Below are 14695 nucleotides of genomic sequence, written 5' to 3'. Positions count from 1 at the left end.
GGGAAGAGTGCCGGAGCCTTGGGAGCACAGAGCCGGATGTGCCCATGACTCAGTGTTTTCCAGCCCTGGCTCCCCTTCTCAGCCCGTCTCCTGCCACGCAGCCGTCTTTCATCTGCCTCCAGCCTCCTGAACTTGCTTCCCTTCACCTCTTGCTGGAGGTGATGAAGAACATGGGGGGGGGTGTCCGATAAAATTCAGGTGTTTTGCCTACACAGTGCTACACACGTGGCTCTTGGGGAACACGGGGAAATCAGATTGATTTTCCAGGGTGCGTCCAGGTGTCTCGCGTCCTGTGGACACCCGGCGTCTTCTCTGTCCCCCGGAGAATCTGTCTGTCCAGGCGGACGCGTGCGCCTTCAGCTTGGGCAGCTCGCGCCTTCTCTCTGTTCGTGTCTGCTCAGATTCGGCTGAGCACATCCACACAAAAGGGACAAGAGTGCTACTTCTGTGGAACAAGCTTAGCACAGACCTTCTTCCCACAGGATTGCCTGGGGTTGCCTAGCAATCTGACAGCACTCTGCCTCGGCAGACACACGACTCGGATGGATTTTTCCTATTTTTAATTTGTTTTCTGGGTGGGTATTATTGTGCGATCACAGGCTGAGCTCAAAGATATGGCGTGCGTCCCACTCGAAACGAGTCGGTCTAGGAAGATGGGGAGGGACCGACTGGTCCTCAAACGGACTTCGGCATCTGTTCTAGGAGGCTCTCTGCTCCAGCCGCCGCCCCGGTTATGAAAGTTGGGTGGCACCTGGGGTCGCTGTGCCCTGTGCCCCTCGCACAGTCCCCAGGCCATCTCGGCTCTCCAGAAGCAGCTGCGTTATCAAGCAGGGTGACGAGAGAAGTATGTGCAATGTGGACACAGGACCCTGAGCTGTCTGGATCTCCCTCTGACATTTCCCATCCACGTGGGAGGAGACATGGCATGATTTGCAAGGGGTTCGCCCTCCTCTCGAGAAGATAAATGTCAGAACTGCAAGCAACCGGGTACTGATATAGAGCTGCACATTCTTAAATAAAATATCAAGTCTGGAAGTGTGTGTGTGACATTGGAGATACACCTACCTGCTCCCCTGCATGTGATGTGGGAGGTGCGGTGGGGGCGGGGGGTAGCCCTGCTCCCAGACTCCGAGGCCGGGTTGAGGGTCCAGGGCTTCCGCGCAGGTTCCCCGACAGCCTGGCTGCTCTGAGCCTCAGTTTCCTCCAACGTGACAGGAGGGGACTGTACGAAATGACCTCTAGAGCTGCTTCCAGTCGGAAATGCCATGAAGACATCTGGGACAGGAAGCCGGGGAAGGGGTAAGATCGTGGAGGAAAATAACGTGAACTGGAGATTGAGTCTCGGGGAAAGCTGGCATTTGGGGAGCAGTGAGGGAAGCAAGCGGCAGGAAGGAGGAGGGAAGAGCAGGAGAGCTTGCTGTCGCGCGGGATGAGGAGGAAGTTTCCAGAAAGGGAGTGGACAGCAGGGCCACCTGCCTTGAATGATCAAGCGCACTCAGGGTGGAGCGCGGGCTGGTCTGGGGACTCCCATCCCTGGTGGCCCTGGGAGAGGCATTCTGTGGGGTGCTGGGAGCAGGTGGGAACTGTCATCCATAACGGGGAGAGGGTGGCGGGAGCCGTGGGGAGAGAGCAGCGTCTCTGGATGGCGCTCACAGCCCGGGTGGGACCTGATCTGCGTTCAGGCCGGTGGGTGAAGGCCCCTAGAGCAGGAAAGATGGGAGAGGCGGAGGCATGAGAGGGCTGGACAGAGAAAGCAGGAGGGGCTCTGGGAGGAAAGGCAGAAGGGGAGGAAGTCTGAGCTCTCCCTGCCCAGGGACAAAGACGGTGCGGTCGACCGCCAGGAGCAAGGGTGGGCGGGTGGTGGCTCAGGTGTGCAGCCGGCCCAGCTGGCGTGGCCGGTGCTGTGGCTCCACGTGGGATGAGGGCCTCTCCACCCCCTGCGGCCAGAGGCCAGGATCTGGCCTCTGTGACTTCACTGGTTAAGTCAGTACTTGGAGTCTCTGACCCCCCAGGTTTCACCGTGATCTAGATTTCCTGGGGCCTGGGAGACACAACCCCCCGGAGCCCCCACAGAACATAAGCTTTTGCACGTCTGCCCCGCACGCAGGAATGTTAGTGGGTTGTTTCCCAGCCCCTGTGGGGCAGTCCCTGTGGGCCGGCCATGAATTCAGGCAGACACTTCTTCAGGATCCACAGCGCTGCTCAGACCGTGGCCCAGATGGGAAACCCTGCGTAGCCAGCAGTGGGGTGCGGGGGTGGGGAAACGGAAGCACTGTGTATTTATAGGTAATATAAATATGGTGTGGAGAGGGGAGAGAGGAGAGGGAGGAGGGGCCTCCCTAGCAAGGAAGTTATCGTTGCCTTAAGTGGCCTTACCATTTGCTCCGCTGGATGAAAAGACTCACCCAGGAAGCCCGGTGACAGGCTCCACCAGCACGCCAGCTGGTCATCTGCGGCTCTGACAAGGTCATGAAAGACCGACAAGGAAAAGAAGTCCCCGACACCCTGTTTTCCTCCCACCCTTCCCTCCTTCCGTGCGAAGTGGTCGCTCTAAAGGGCCACGGTGTCCTTTCTGCCGTGGCCGCTTCAGCTGTTGGTCTGGGATGGAGGGTCGGGGAGAAAGAAGACAAGGGGAGTGGTTTGGGGGTCCCAGTGTGGCCTCGGGCTGAGTTTATAAGAGCCCTTCTTAGGGAGTCAGTGAAGGCACCATGGCGTCTGTTCTAGGAGGCTCTTGGCAAGGCCGCGAGGGCTTCCCGGGGGACGGAGGGCCCACCCCAGATGGGGTGTCCAGCAGGTTGGAGGGGGAGGATAGGCTGATCTGCATTTTCTGCCTCACCGGGGCCACCCTCCTGTTTCTAAGAGGTCACTACCGAGGGATGAAACGAGTGCCTTCAGCTCATACAGGTGGCAGAGCTTGGACAGGAGAGCAGGGGCCCCATCAGGACCTGGCCCAGGCAGGCCAGGGACAGACCTGAACCTGGGCGGGGAGCGTTTGGAGTTAAACGGGCAGCATGATGCTAGAGGCATTTTTAAAATGTTTATTCTTTTGAGAGAGGGAGAGAGAGACAGGGTGCAAATTGGGGAGGGGCAGAGGGAGAAACAGAGAGAGAGAATCCGAAGCAGGCTCCGTGCTGTCAGCACAGCACTGACGCGGGGCTTGAACTCACACACCACGAGATTATGGCCTGAGCCGAAATCCAGAGTCGGACTCTCAACCGACTGAGCCCCCCAGGCGCCTCACGCGTCCAGAGACGTTTTGGTGAGCACAGCCCTCGACGTGTGTGTTGCTTCCATTTGGACCGCCACCACCCTGCTCTACTCTGACGGCTCCCCTCCCACGACCTTCCTCGTCTCTCCTGTACACGGCCCTCCTCTCTCCCTTTTCCTGGAGCCGTTGGCTCATCTGCCCCCACCCCATCCGCTTTCAGGCTTTCCTCCCCTGTTTTGTTGGAGCACACCCTCTAGTAGCTTCCTGAGAAACGGCGCGTAGGGAATAAACGTGTTTGAGACCTTGCGTGCGTAAGCGTCTTTATTTTAATCTCACGTTTGGTTGTTAATCTGGCTGAGGAAGGGATCCTAGGCCAGGAGGGCTTTCCCGTTGGCACCGCCTCATCTGTCAGCTTCTGCTCTTGAGACCCGCTGAGGCCCCTTCTCGTCTGGGCTCCTTTCTACGGGACCTGGAGACTTGGGGGGGTGTGTCTTTGTCCTTAGGGCTGTGCTTTCCGCGTTCATAGGCCTTCCTGTGGGTCAGTTTCCATCCGCTGTGCTAAGAACTCGGAAACTCTTCTCTAGGGAAATTTGCCTGGTGGCGTCCTCTAAGTGCCTTCCCTCGAAGGGCGTCCTACTCTCGGTGCGTGGGTGCCCGTCTTCTCTGCTGCCTCTGAGGACATTCAAGTGGCCGATTCTGATCCTTTCTCCTCTTTGTTTCCTCAAAGTTGCCCCCTCCCACCCATCCTGGGTTATTTGGTGGCTGTTCTCTGTACGGTTTTCCTACGTGTCTGGTAATGGGGGGGGTCTACTCATATTTAGGGGAGGGGGCTGCAGAGCCCATGGGAAGCTCTGAGGGCCGGGTAGGCGTGTCCACTGGGGCTTTCCTGGAGGAAGGCTGGTCTGCTCTGTGCCGGGAAACAGCAAGTTTATGTCTTTAGGTTTTCCCTAAAACCTGCGGGAGGAGAAAGGGGCTCTCCTGGCCTTGCCTGCGGGATGGGGTGCTCTGGGGGCCGAGCGGGGCTCCCCGCCTCTGGAGTACAGGATGCCTCTCTGGCCCCAGAGCCCCTGCTTCATTCTCCTCAGGGGATTGCCATTCTAGTCTCAGAGGTAAGTCTCCTTTCGTTTTGTCCCTAATTATTATCGCAAAGGACCATTCTCAGTTCCTCCTCCCTGTTCTTGCTTAAGAAAACCCAAAAAACAAAAAGTCTCCAAGTCAGAGGTTTGTAAAATCCTCTTGGGTGATATCCCAAGATGGACAGCCTCCTAGGTGCTCCTGATGAGAGGACATACAGATGGGTCCTGATGCCCTTTTCTGGCCAGATCCCTAGTTTGATGGCAGCTGCGGCCAGCAGGATTGTTCCCTGGGGCTCGAGGCCAGCCTCGCTGGGGCCTGTCCCCAAGGGGGGATCCCGGTGTGCAGGTCCTGTGGCCGAAGCGGCCACAGATGCCGACTTCGGCCCACACACAAGGGGCTGAGCACCGGCTGGAGCTTGGGAGCAAGATTTGGTGCTGTCTTCAGAGGGCTTTTCTGGAATGATCCGGAAGAGCGGCCTATAAGGAGTTGTGCCTTGCCTGTGAAGGAAGAGGCCTAGCCTGTAAGGAGACAGTCGGGTGATGGGGAGTGGGTGGGCCCAGCCACAAGTTGGAGGCCACGGAAGCCTGGACCATCCGACAGCAGAGGACAGACGGAGCCAGTTAGGTCTTTCCAGCAGGGATGTGCCATTTTAAATATGGGGGCCGGGGAAAGTTCAGTCAACCAAGCAGCTACCTTGCTGGTGGACAAGGCATTTATCCGGCGGTTAGCTGTAGGCCGAGCAGCCCACTCGAAATTGTATAGCACGATCCCCACTGGCCAAGACAGATCAATGATGCAGACAGGCTGGAGGGCCAGAAATTAAAAGCATTAAGCTTGTAAGTAGACAGTAGCCACTTGTCTTGGACACTGTCTGTCTTCACCCTGCAGGGAAGGCAGCTGGCCGCTCGGAGCCCCGGCCATGCAGGAACACAGAGTTCACATCCCTCCCTTCACTGCCTCTGCGTCTTCTAGGCTCCTAGCAAACCCCAGACTCCATGACATGCTTTCTCCTCACGCAGAGAAGCAGGACAGTCAGGTGCAAGGAGGAATCATGGTTCCAGCAGCAGCATCCAGAAGTAACAGCGACCTGGGACGGGCTCTTCGTTTGTTTTTAGATGGAGAACATCTTTGAAGTTACAGCTCCCCCTCCCCCCCCTCCACCCTGTGGCATTCTGGGCCCAGCATCTGTTTTTCCCTTAGAAATGAGAGCAAGGCCCTGCCCAGCGCTGTGGGTCTGTTTGGAACAGTGGGGGGCCTACTGCCTGCCTTTGGTGCTGACCTTCCTGACCCCCAAGGGTCTCATCCCGCTGCCCCACAGGATCCCCACTCCACTGGCCCTTTGCTTTGGCTTTCCATCTCCCCTCCCAGCCCCTAAACCAGAGCTCCTTCGCTGGGGTTGGGAGAGGGGGCTGGGGTGGTGGGGCGGGGACAGGACTGCCTGTTCTTCTGATTTTAGGTGCAACCTAAGCTGACCTGTGACAGTGACAGCCCCACTTCTCCAGCCAGGGCAGAAATGTTTACATAGGTTGGGTTGGCCAGTCTGGACAAACACCCCAGCAGTGACCCTGTGTGGCCCCTCCACTCTCCATCCAGAGAGAGTGGCAAGGCCGGGGATTTCAGGCCTGTGGGCAAAGAGGAAGAGGAGGCAAGGCAATGCAGACCAGCGGCAGAGGAGTGTGTGTGGGTGGGGGGGGTGGGGGGGCATTCTCTCCCCCTGCCTGAGTTGCATTTCTGGGGCGCCCCAGTGTTGTCCTTTCTGGGCCACGGCCAGGGAGGTGGGAGGGCAGGGGTCCTCATAGGAGCTGCCTGCCCCCGAGATCGCCAGGAGGGAGGGAGAGGGGGAGGGAGGAAAGGCGGGGCCAGGGCCGGTGGGCGGCGCTCACGGGGACCCCAGCAGCTCGGGGCTCCCGGGACCCCTGCGCCTCGCCCACTTCTTCCTTTCGGGGGCTCCTCGGGGGCCGGCGCTGCGGGCCGCCAGGGTGCGTCGGGCCTCCCCGCCCCGCTGCTGTCCCCGGCCGCGCGGCCGCCCGAGCCCCCTCCCTCGCCGCGCGCTGCGCGCTCCGCCCGAGCCGCCGCCGCCGCCGCCGCCGCCGCCGCCGCCGCCGCCGCCGCCGCGTGCTCCCGCTGTCTCCTCGCTCCAGCCGAGCGAGCCGGAGGAACTGGGGAGAGGGAGAGAGCGAAAGGGGGAGGAGAGAGAGGCGAGAGGAGAGAGAGGAGGGAGGGAGGGAGGGGTACAGAGGGAGGGAGAGAGAGAGACAGAGAGAGAGAGAGAGAGAGAGAGAGAGAGAGAGAGAGAAGGAGGAGGCGGCGGCGGCGAAGAAGAGCGAGTGCGGAGCGCCGAGCCGCGGGGCTGCTCCGGAGCCGGCGGAACCTCTTCGGATAGCCGCCCCGGCCCCGGCCCCGGCCCCGGCCCCAGCCGCTCGCGTGGTCGGAGGAGACGCGGCCGCCGCCGCCCGAGCCCGGCCCCGCGTGCCACTCGCCGCCGGCTCGCGGTGCCCACGCGGCCCCGGGACGCCGCTGCCCCCGCTCGGCGGCCGGGATGCAGCCGGGGCATGGCCGCCGGGCCCCCGTCACCTGCCGCGGGGAGCGCTGAGCCCGTGAGTAGCCCGACCCTCGCCGCCCGCGCATCGCCCTGCGGCGGCGGTCATTACCTTCGCGTGGAGAGGGCTGGGGGCCGGGCGGGGGGTGGGGGTGGTGGTGAGCGCGGCCCGGGGAGGGGCTCGCGAGACCCCGCAGAGGGAGGCGGGGCTGCAGTGCGCTGCCGGGGACCGTCCCGAAGGCGCGCGGGGAGGGGTGGTGCCCTCGGGGTCAGGGGTCTCCGCGCGGGGTCTGGGCTCCCTGGCTCCTTCCCGGGCTGGGGTCGGGACACGTGGCCCAGCCGGAGGCCGGAGGGGCGGATTTGTGAATGGGAAGGCCCCGGGGTCGGGCTCCATGGAGACGCAGGGGAGTCCCGCGCGCTGTGTGGCGGTGGTGGTGGCGGCGGCGGCGGCGGCACAATGCCCGGCGCGGGGAAGTCCCCAGCGGGGGGGGGGGGGCGCCGAGGCGCACGGAGATCCCGGCCCGGCGGGGCGCGTCCCGGAGGGCGGCCGGAGCCCGCTCGGGTGGGAGCAGAGGTTAGCGACCCCGTGGGGTGCAGTCCCCTTCTCCCCCGGCACCCAGGCCGCGGGAGCCCAGCCCGAGTCCTCGGGGGGTGGGGGCTTCACGGGAGGAGTTGACCCAAAGGAGTTGTGGGAAGGAAGGGGCTCCCACGGCTCCCTAAAGAGGACCCGGGCCGCCGCGCTGTGTGCGCGAGGGTAGGCAGAGGAGGGGAGGGGTGGGGGCGAGCAGCGCGCCGGGCCCTCCAGGGGGCGGGCTGGGGGCGCTCCCGGCGGAGTCTCCAGAGGAGTCAGGGAGGCTCCAAGCCGAACCGAGTCTGCTTCTCCCCAGCCTTGGCCGCTCCCCCGGGGGCCAGCGCAGCCCGGCTGCAGAAGCCGGAGCCGGGGCGGCGGGGCATACCCCTGGCCCAAACTTTCTGCCCCGGCGGCTCTGGGGCCAGTGGCGCTCCTCCCTTTGGGAGGGTTGTCTCCGCGGGGCCCCGGACGCGGCCCGAGGCCCAAGGTCGCATCCACTGCCGGGCGCGGAGCCTCCCCGGCATCTCCGCAGTACGCGCGCTGACAGGGGCCCTCACCCAGTCGGAGAGAGGACGAGGGGGCGGCACCTGGCGCGGAGGGACGTTGGGACCCCGTCCGTCCCAGAGTGGCCCTGGGATCCAGAGTGTCACGTGGGGTGGAGGGTGTCTCTGGGAGTCTGGAACTCCGGCCCCGCCAGCTAGCGCGGGGTCCTGCGGGGTGGGGAGAAACTCCTCCGTGACAGCTTTCCAGCCTTTCCGAGGGACTAGGTTTATTTTTTAATGGCCACTTTTAAAAAGGACTCCCGCGGCGCCGCACTTACTGACGCGCGAAACACCTGGCAGCGGAGGCAAAGGAAAGGGGCCGAAGGAACCGTCCCCCAGGAGAGACCTCCTTGTCCCCTCCTCACCTAGGGGTGAAGTCCAGCCTCTGCCTGCGCCAGGTTGCTAATTTCCTGTTGAGACACCCGCTTGGCTCAGGGACGCCCTGGGCGCCCACCGGGGAGCCCAGGGCACTTAGCACCGAGCAGGTACCAGGCTCATGGAGTCAGGTCGAACGTAATGAGGTCTTTCAGTCGGAAGACAGCTTTGGTTTTATTGGCCTGCAAAAAACAAATACGTAAATAAATAAAAAATAAGTAGAAGTATAAACATGACAGCAGTACCTGCTCATTAAGTGTGCATAGTGGATCTGGGCGGATGTCTTAATTAGGCGGCGTTGTTAATGGGGATATTACACTAATTAAAACTAGACCCTCCAGGTGAGCGAAAATTGTGGAGGGAGAGGGAGAAAAGTTGCACTGAGAGCGCTGCCGATGAAAGCAGGGTGCCTGCGGATAGGGGGAGTGCCCCCGGTGGGGGCTTCGGGGGCAGCGTCAGGGGCGGAGGGGCACCTTCTGAGCACCAGTTAGGCGAACCCGCTCTCTCCGCCTCCACCAGGGAGCGTTTAGCTGCCTCCAGAGCCGAGGACCAAGGCTGCCGCCCCCGTTCGTCCCCGGGGACTGGAGGCCTCCCTGCGTGGGCACCGACTCGCGGCACACTCCTGGGAGCGACGCTTAACCCCTCGTTCTCCTGCTGGGAGATTCTGGGAGGGCGACAGCGTGGGTGACGTGGGAAACCCTGGGGTTTAGGGAGCAGAGGTGAAGCGAACGGGGTGCACCCAGGCCTGGGCCTGGTGAGGCAGCTGCGTGTGAGGGGGAGGTCTGCCAGCGGTGTATAGGCTTTTGCGTTGGAGCTGTTGGGGCTTTCTGGCACGAGGCGCCCCTTTCCAACAGCGATTCCCTTCCTGCATAAAAAGATGACTTAAATGATTTATCTGATCCCCCCGCCAGAGGCCTGGGGCTTAGAGAGACCGCCATCCACTCCTGGGCCTTGGGTTGTCTCAGGACGCTGGGAGAGAAGCTGGGAGTCCAGGAAGTACCCCCCTCCTGCCCCTCCCCCTCCCGCCTGGCCTCTCTGTGCTGGGCCTTCATTGTGAATGCCCCTCACCCAGTGCCCTCGGGCAGGAGCAGCGTAGAGCTGGGTGTATTCACTGACCTTCTGCAGGGGCCAGAGGCCAAGCTGGAGGGAAGGAGCGGGGAGGCCTGGGCGGCCCCCTACTACCTAGGGCGCAGCGGGTGTGCAGCCGGCGGCAGCACCAAGGACAGGGCCCGGGGCGCGCTGCCTGCGCTCCTGAGCTCCCGCCTCTTGACATGTCCTGGGGCCGCTGGGGGCGCTGCCGCTGGAGCTCGCCCTCACCCTGCTAGGGGGAAGGGGAGGGCTCCTGAGGCTCGGGCAGAGCCAGGGGAGCCCAGGGCCAGCGAAGAGGCAGATTTCGGGAGGAGGCAGGTGGGAGGACTCCTGGGTGCCATTCCAGAGTGGGCCTTCTGTGGTGTTCCTGCCACTTACTCAACTTGAAGCGTTGCCAATGGCTTGTGGGAGAAAAGGAGAGAAATGATAGAGCTCTTTGCTATCTGGGATATACAAGATATGGCAGCAGCCAGAAAAAAAAAATTGTATCCCAGTTGTGGATCCTTGCCAGCCTGGTATAGAGCTCAGGCCTGTCTCTCCCTTGCAGACTTCTTTCCAGAGCCCCCTCCCCCCCCAACCATGGCCCGAGGCTCCTTTATTCTGTGATGTGTACAAGTTGCTTTTACGGTTCTGACCGTGGTTGATGTATCCCCACCTCCTCCTTTACATGCGTGCTATTGGGTGCCTGCTCGTGGACCCAGCAGCGAAGGAGTGTACGAATGAAGGCAGCTCCTATCCCACCCAGAAGTATCGGGGGTGCGGCGGGGGGACAGTGTAACGGGCCTGGAGGAGCGTGCGGGGGCAGGGGTGTCTCTGTGACCATGGAGTGACAGTGCCGAGCTCGAAACTGAAATGTTATTTTTCAGCAGTTGCAACGTGGGGCTCACCTCCTCCAGCCCGGCTGTCCGCCTGCCTGCAATTTTTGGTCAGTCATCTCTCTGTATTTATTTATTTCCACACTCCTTCTTGATACTCTGTTATAAAGACAAATGGAACCTGACACACAGCTGGCATTTGGTGAGGAATTTTTTGTTTTTAAACAAGTGAAGGGGAAAAACCATCTTGAAACTTTCCCCCTTGAACAGAGATGCTCCTTCCTGGGCACCTGCCTTTCCCTAAATCCCTTTTCTTCCGCACAAGGTGCCGGCTTTATGAACACATTCCATTTGCACCTCTGTCTTTTTGATTAGCTGCAATATCTCCCCACGTTCTTTTATGAAGCAGCTCACTATTTTCACAGCTGCGTGAAACACGCAGGCAACCGAAACATCTTATTTTCTGCAGCCTCTCTGAAGTGGGTTTCTCTCTGAACCGTCGCTGCCTCTTTTATTGATAACGTTTTGGTTCCATCTCCCCCGCCTTTTTTTCTTACTGTCTGTCTGTCTGTCTGTCTCTCCTCCCCTTTTCACGTCTTTGTTTCTCCCCCCCACCCCCGTACTTTCTGACTGGTGCAGGCACTCATAAGTGACTTTCTCCTGGCATTACCTGTGAGAGTCGAGGACAGCTTTCCATCAGCAGCTGGATGGTGGTAATGATTGAGTCCGTGGTGGGGTCTGTTCTTTGTGGGGGACCCGCAGACGGAAGGATGAACAACCTCGCGCCAAGAACTGCTTTGGCTTAAAAAACAGACATTTCAGAGAGCAGTGCACCGCGTGAACGACTCTGCTGTGGCAGCTTCTCAACACATGAGCCGCCACCAAATCGTGCCTTAGGAGGTGACTTGAGATGTTAAAGGACATAAAACGTGTTACTTTATTTGAAAGTGTTTCCTTCAGTGAGGGGCGGGGGGAACTCAGCATCCAAATTGCGTTTTGGAAAGCACTGCCTGTCTAGGTGAGCAGAACCGAATGCTCTCACTCAGGAGCAGGGTAGGCCACCACGAGGGATGGACGAGGGATGGTGAGCCGGCAGGGTCCTCAGGGCCTGGGAAACACCGTCAGTTTTTATTTTACGTTATTTTATTTCATTTTTTAAATTTACTTATTGGGGGGGGGGCATGAGCAGGGAGTGGCAGAGAGAGAAGGAGACACAGAATCCGAAGCAGGCTCCGGGGTCTGAGCTGTCGGCACAGAGCCCGACGCGGGGCTTGAACCCACGGACCGTGAGATCATGACCTGAGCTGAAGTCGGATGCTTAACTGACTGAGCCACCCAGGTGCCCCCTATTTTATTTTATTTTATTTTATTTTATTTTATTTTATTTTACTTATTTAAAAAAAAATTTTTTTAATGTTTATTCATTTTGGGAGACAGAGAGAGCATGAACGGGGGAGGGTCAGAGAGAGGGAGACACAGAATCCGAAACAGACTCCAGGCTCTGAGCTGTCAGCACAAAGCCCAATGTGGGGATCGAACTCACGGAACTGTGAGATCGTGACCTGAGCCGAAGTCGGCCGCTTAACCGACTGAGCCACCCAGGCGCCCCCCAATTTTATTTTAAATTGGGGGCCGAAAGACGTGCTCAGCTGTGTGACAGGGACGTCTTCCTTTGAGTCTAGTCTCCACTCCTGTGTAGCTCAAGGCTGGTACCTGCTGATCTCACTGGAGGTGGGTGGGTTGTAACTTGGTCGCATTAACTTCATGTTTGGGGGGGGGGTGGGGTCTTTAGAGGCTGTGGTGTTCTCTGAGGTTCAAGAGCAAAGCAACTCTTGTTGCAAGATTTACTTTTTAAGGTTTAATATTTAAAGCCAGGGCATATTCTCAGCAGAAAACAAAATGAGGGAGAACGTATGTGTTTTTAGCACCTATTGATTTGGTTAGTGGCTGTACTGAGATCTTCCTCCCAAGGTTCTAGAAGGATAGAGCCAGGGAGAAGTGAGTGCACCGTGGCTCGCCGTGCCGGGCTCCGTGTCACCTCCACCCCTGTCATCAGTGCTGTGTGTGCAGGTGTCTCTGCCAGGTGTCTGCTGAATGCTGTGGGGAGTGAGCCAACCCTCTGGTCCAGTATATACTGCACTGTGACTGGGAACCAGGACAAGAGGCAGGTGCTCAGGGATGTCTGTTGCACCCTTTTAGAAAACAGCCCCACTCCCAGGTGAGGGAACTACCTGGGGACAGACACCTGCTACCGGCCAGACCCTGCGCGGTTCCATCAAGTTCCTTCTGGGGGACCAGACAGGTCATAACTTGCATCTTTGGCACGTAAGAGAGGAGAATCTGTGTGCCCTTATTTCTCTGAGACATCTTACTGTCACTTCAAAATTCTCCTTCCACCAAAACAAAAAAGCAGAAAGTAACATAGTCCCCTCCAAAAGATCCCCTCTCACGGGGCTGCCAGTACAGTTGTGTGGGTAGTGCACTGCACAAGCCTAGGGCACATTTGGAGCTCTACCTGTGAATAGGTGGAACACTGCAGCCCTGCTCACCAATCAATGGCTTCTTGTCTGTGACATCAAATGAGCCTGGGAGGTGACGATGACAGGGAGGGTGACCCTCTGGGGCTGGGGCACTTCTCCTGACCCCCTTGCAGTTTGTGTCTTTGGGCTCCAGGTGACTGGGGATTCCTGGGTTCGGTATCATGTCTCAGGATAGTTTTCCTTCAGGCCAGGATAACGAGAGCACAGAGAAGCACATCGTTCTCAGCGCTGAAGCCTCTGTGTGTAAAAACAGGAGCCTCTGGGAAAAGCCAAAGAACACGCGATGTACTTGTATTAAAAAGGTGGATTCAACTGGATATTTAAAGAGGGACGAACACCCAGGTACAGGTAGAAATAGTTTGGGGTGCCCGGGTGTCTTAGTCGGTTAAGAGTCTGACTCCTGCTCAGGTAGTGATCACACTGTTCGTGAGTTTGAGCCCCGCGTCGGACTCTGTGCTGACAGCATGGAGCCTGCTGGGGACTCTCTCCCTCTCTCTCTGCCCCTTCTCCCGCTTGTGCGCATGCTTTTGCTGTCTGAACGTGTATAAAGAAGCTTACAAAACAATGTTTAAAAGCGTAATTTCTCACTAAACCAACGGTTTAAAACCCTTACTGAACATAAATTAGAAGTGTCTCTACTGGATTAAGTTCTGGAATCTTCTGGAAGTTTCCTTTTAGGGATTGGGTGCCCGGCATTGCTCCCTGGTCTGTACACGGGAGTTGCTGGGCACCTGCAAACAGAAGCTCCTGCCGGGGACTTCTCCCCGACCACGTGTTTGTTTTCTTTTCTGTTGGCAGTAGCAAGAAGGGCTTTGTAGGCTCCTGTCTGCCGCAGGAGGCGTGAAGGCGTTTTCCAGTGGTTCACGTGACATGGCCACGCGCACGGGGTTGCCCTGTTTCCCATTGCCTTGGGGCCCGAGAAGAAAAAGGAAAACCGGGATGCCTCTGTTCTGGCTCCTCGTGGGCTCCCCCAGTGCCTGCTGACTCATGCTCACAGCCTGGCCTCTCCCCGGGGGTCCAGTCTGAACCCTCCGTCAGTCTCCTTGTTAACAGGGACTCCCTGAGATTGGACATCACTGCCTCCTCCCATCAGCCGAACCCCCAGGACACATGCTTTTAGATGCACGTTCAGATGCAGCACAACTTGTGAACAAAGCTCGTTACCTTTCTGGAGGCCTTTCTGGAGGCAGCGGCACTGCTGGTCAGCGCGAGCGCCCGCAGGGCCGGCACGGGGGGGGGGGGTGGGCAGCGTGGGGCGGGTAGCTGACCGCGGCGTGCCGTGGGGAGGGCATACGGCCTTCTCCCCCCTGCGGGTGGGGCAGGTCCTCACACCTGTTTACTCAGCCGAGCAGCAGGGAGGTGGGACGTACAACCAGCTGGCACTTAGTAGGCACACAGCAGCCGGTGGCGAGCGCGGGCCTTTCTGGTGCCGCCGGCCTGTTACAGGAGCGAGTGTCTTGTCCAGGTCAAGGACACTGCACTGTTTCCTGTCGCCGTGAGGAGACGACATGGTTTTAAAATGGTTCCAGGTAGGGTTGCAGGTGCCAGGGTGGAAATGAGGCTTGGCGTCTCTCTGGTCATTTCTTGCTTGGGCGGCCAGGAGGGGCCCCCCGGAGGAGCCGGGCAGCTCATGTCGTCAGGAGCAGGCCAGGCGGAGGTCCTGTCGGTGGGGCTGTGGACCCAGGGATCACCGTCGCCAGGGCGCTGGGAGAGGGGAGGCTCGCCTGCTGGCGGTGGATTGCCTCGGGCCGCCTCCCCCCACCTCCACTTCCTGGGGGGCAATCTCAAGGACCGCAGTTGGGGGGGTGCGGCACCTGGGCTCTTTGCTTTTGCAGGAATGGCCTTGGATTGCTGGGCTGGGGGGGCCTAGGTCATTGCCAGCTGGGTTTCCATGCGGGGTGGGAAAGAAGAAGAACCTTGGCCTCGCCCCCGCCACCAG

The 14695-nt window shown here is 59.5% G+C and overlaps 1 protein-coding gene across 3 annotated transcripts in view; it reads left to right on the top strand.

Moving 5' to 3' along the window:
• The window catches only part of RBFOX3 (RNA binding fox-1 homolog 3), a 448365-nt gene that overhangs the window by 24004 nt on the left and 409666 nt on the right, over positions 1-14695 (top strand). For 2 of the 3 annotated variants that reach the window (XM_023244208.2, XM_023244207.2), the window contains exon 1: positions 6742-6882. The exons of the other annotated variant lie outside the window; for it this stretch is intronic. The gene's annotated coding sequence lies outside the window, so the exon portion shown is untranslated. Of the gene's footprint in view, positions 1-6741; positions 6883-14695 lie in introns of those variants that run through there. 3 annotated transcript variants of the gene reach the window in all.

This window comes from Felis catus, chromosome E1 (assembly GCF_018350175.1).
Source record: "Felis catus isolate Fca126 chromosome E1, F.catus_Fca126_mat1.0, whole genome shotgun sequence".
Lineage (NCBI taxonomy): Eukaryota > Metazoa > Chordata > Mammalia > Carnivora > Felidae > Felis > Felis catus.
The sequence above is the reverse complement of the archived record's forward strand: the minus strand, read 5'-3'. Positions and strand labels throughout refer to the sequence as shown.